Consider the following 3801-nt stretch of genomic DNA (forward strand, 5'->3'; position numbering starts at 1 on the left):
GGTGGACCCAGGCAGGTATGCCTTCTACCTTAGCAGCAATGGGAGTGGCTAGGATCACGGTGTGTGGTCCAATCCACGTGGGAGTCAGTCCTTGGGTGGTGTAGTTCTTTACCCAGACTGAGTCCCCAGGCTAGAAGGGAAGTACTCGATCTCCTGGCAGTGTCGGAAGTGCCTCTCAAACAGTCTTTTCAACAGCCTGCAGAGTAATCTGCTGACCCTGTAAGTACATAAGGAAGGAGTGTTACTTAACTCACCTTTTTTTCTTCTTGAGTTTTGGTAGTAAGGGAGGGGAGGTTCTGGGCTGACAGAGCTGAAATGAGCAATGGGGATGGCAACTCAGCTGCCCCACAAATGGAAAGGAACTTTCTGGAAGAGGAAGGAGGAAGAGAGCTGTCAGCAGAGTCAGTGGAGGGTTTGGAGGGGTTCAGGAAGTGGCTTTTACTATGGGGCCTCCCTGCAAGTCTCCAGCTATGGCCAACTCACTCCAGCACCCACCTGGAGGCTGGGACACTCAGGGGCAGACACCCCAGGGCCTCCTGGGACAGGCTGAAGTGCTCAGTGACGTGCTGGCTGCTGGAGGACAGCAGGCAGCCAAAGGCATGCTGGGAGTGGGTGGGGCGCTGCCAGAAGTCTTGGGTGCGCATGGGCCCACTGGCGCTCCTTTCATAGGGTGAGCGTCCCCGGAACTCACGGTGGTTTTTGGTGAACAGGATGTAGAGAAAGGGGTCGATGCAGCTGTTGCCGTAGGTGAGGCAAGTGGTCAGGTAGTTGGCAATACGTGAGCTGTGGGGTGTGAGCGGCTGAGCACCAAGGTACTGGACCAGCAGCTGCCATATGCAGAAGGGCATAAATCATACCCAGAAGAGCAGCGCAATGCCCAGAATGAGGTACAGCACTCTGGGGTTGGGCAGCCGCTGCATCTGAGGAAAGGAGGCTTGCTGCCACAGCCAGTTGGCCCAGGCCAGGTGCATGTAGAGCAGCACTGTGACCACACCAGGCCCCAAAATGCTGGTCTCAAAGAGCATTAGGTAGACATGGTGGGTGCTCTGGCACCAAGCTGGCAGGCAGAGGCTCTCATGTTCCCTGTGTACCAGCCGCATAGCCAGAATCATGGGCAGAGCCAGCAGCAGTGCCAGCAGCCACGTGCCAAGCATCAGGACCTTGTCGTAGCCCTCTGAGAACTGTGTGGTGTCCAGCGGCCTCAGCACTGCAGCATAGTGCTCACTGCTCATGACGGTCAGGGTGAAGATGCTGGCATGCATGGTCAGGAAGTCCAGGCTAAAGAGGACATGGCAGCCCACGTCTCCAAAGTGCCACTCCTTGGTGATGTAGGTGGTCACAATGAAAGGGATGCTGAGCAGGTCGCCAGCACAAGGTTGACAACATAGATGTACATGGAGGTTGAGGTGCGCAGGAAGCGGCACGTGACTACCAGTGTTTACACGTTGCCCACCACACTCACCACGCCCATGACCAAGAGGGAAAAAAGCACATAGAGGTCATGGACTGATGTGCACAAATACCTGATAAGTTCTGGAAAAGGGGCGAATTAGGAAAAATCCTTCTGCTTTTGTAATACATTTGAAGCTACATAAGTGAGTTACTGAGTTGAAAATCAAAATAATTTGGAATTGAGCGGATAATTCATAGACATTTGTGGTAGAAGGTGTTTCATTACATCAACCATTTGCAAAATATACCCATTGTCTGAGAATTCAAGATTCCTTACATAGTTTTTACCACTTCCAGTTCTCGAAGGCTGCATTTTTCACCCTGCACACTGTATCCTCTGACACACTGAAGTTGCTGTTTTGTGCAGGTAATAAGGTTCCAGCTGCATTCGTTTGAATAAAAATATTTATTTCCCCTTCCCTCCCCACACACCCATTTGTTATAGAGACTGGCCTCTCTCTATGAAGTTTTTCTTGTCAAAAATCATGTGGTATGACAGAGCTTTATTATGTGCATTTCCATCTAAAAAATCCAAAATGTCCACTTCTGTTTTTTTTACTGTTTTTCCTCCCCTGGGTCCCTTCAGCTTGATTTTGCACTAATTCTACCCTGGGTTTTGTTTTTTGTTTCCGTTTGTGCCAAAAATCCTTTTGGAATTTTGGTATAGATTTCATCCTGTCTGTAGAATGCTTGAGTAACCTGTACATTTCAACAATAGTAACTCATTTACAAACCATTATTAAGGGATGCCTGTTTTTTCTTCATTTTCACATAGAGAGGGGCTGATAGAGACAGAGAGACAGGGAGGGAGAGAAATGGAAACCATCAGTTCTTTGTTGCAGCACTCTAGTTGTTAATTGATTGCCTTCTCATGTGTGCCTTGGCGAGGGTACAGGGGCATGACAGCAGAGTGAGTGACCCCTTTCTCAAGCCACTGACCTTTGACTTCAAGCCATTGGCCATGGGGTCATGTCTATAATCCCATGATCAAGCCTGCAACCCCGCACTCAAGGTGGCAACCTGTGGGTTTTGATCCTGCATCTTCAGCATCTCAGTCCGATGCTCTGTCCCCTGTGGCACCACCTTATCAAGCTTAAGGGATGGCTTTCTGTTAATTTAAATCTTATATTTATTTTTGCAATGTCTTGTTTCTGGTCTCTATGTCATTCATCTTGTTGACTTTTTAATTCCTGTGTATTTTATTTTTTTTCAAAGCTATGATAAATGGGACCATTTTCCTTAGTATTTTAGATAGCTCATTGCAACTTTTGTATACTAGTTATATACAGCCCGTCCTGGGTGTTAGTTTTGGTCTTGTGCACTGTATTGTCTCACAGAATGTAGCTGGTCCATTAGTCCATGTATCTGTATTTGTGAATTTTAAGAGTTCCACCTCTTTGAGTCTGTTTCACTCTATTTTTTTTCTCCATTTCTCTCCTCTGCTGACCTCTAATTAAGTAGCCTCACTGGTCAGCCCTCTTTCTCCAGTGTAATTCAGAGTTTTCTAATAAACACAATGGAAATACAATGGATATATTTTTTTTGTCCCACAGATGGTGAGATACATGAGAGTAAAACTGATAATAAATGATATTATCCAAAAATATTTCTAGGGACGGTCCCTCTGATATCACTTTATTAGTTTATTTTTGTGTATATGCTTAAATGCATGCTTATAAGTTTTATATTTTTTTGTAGTTGAAATGGTATTTTAAGTATATTTTACAGTTGTGGGTTTTTTTACACTATCATAATAATTTTTGGAGTGAATGTAAGAACTTTCACCACGTGGTGGCACAGGGGATTGACCGTCGGCTTTGAACACAGAGGACTATGGTTTGAATCCCCAAGGGTGATGGATTGAGCACAGGCTCACTGGTTTGATCCCAAGCATGCTGGCTTGAGTAAGGGGCACTTCCTCAGCTAGAGGCCACTCCAATCAAGGTACATTTGTATATCTGAGAAAAGAATCAATGAATGACAAAGGTGCTGCATCGAAGAATTGATATTTCTCATCTATGTTCCTTCTTATCTGCATGTCCCTGTCTGTGTCTCTTTCAAGGAAAAAAAAATCAAGTGAATGGGAGAATAGTAATGTGTGTGTGACCACAATGTGATGACCATTTATGCAGTAAAATCTAGATAGACCTGACCCTGTGTCAACTTGATTCAGAGAACAGGTTTCCATTGTGTTTTGTAGGCTGTTTCCTAACTATTTCAATTCTTTAAAAAAAATTTTTTTCATCCTGTCCTGTGGTGGTGCTATGCATAAAGCATTGATCTGAATGCTTAGGTATCTGGTTTGAAACCTGGGGTTGCCCAGTGAAGGCATATGTGAGAAGCTACTGC

The 3801-nt window shown here is 45.5% G+C and overlaps 1 pseudogene; it reads right to left on the reverse strand.

Moving 5' to 3' along the window:
• Positions 1-479: 479 nt before the first annotated feature.
• On the reverse strand, positions 480-1471 carry LOC136330153 (urotensin-2 receptor-like; annotated as a pseudogene).
• Positions 1472-3801: the final 2330 nt, after the last annotated feature.

This window comes from Saccopteryx bilineata, chromosome 3, assembly GCF_036850765.1.
Source record: "Saccopteryx bilineata isolate mSacBil1 chromosome 3, mSacBil1_pri_phased_curated, whole genome shotgun sequence".
NCBI classification, from domain to species: domain Eukaryota; kingdom Metazoa; phylum Chordata; class Mammalia; order Chiroptera; family Emballonuridae; genus Saccopteryx; species Saccopteryx bilineata.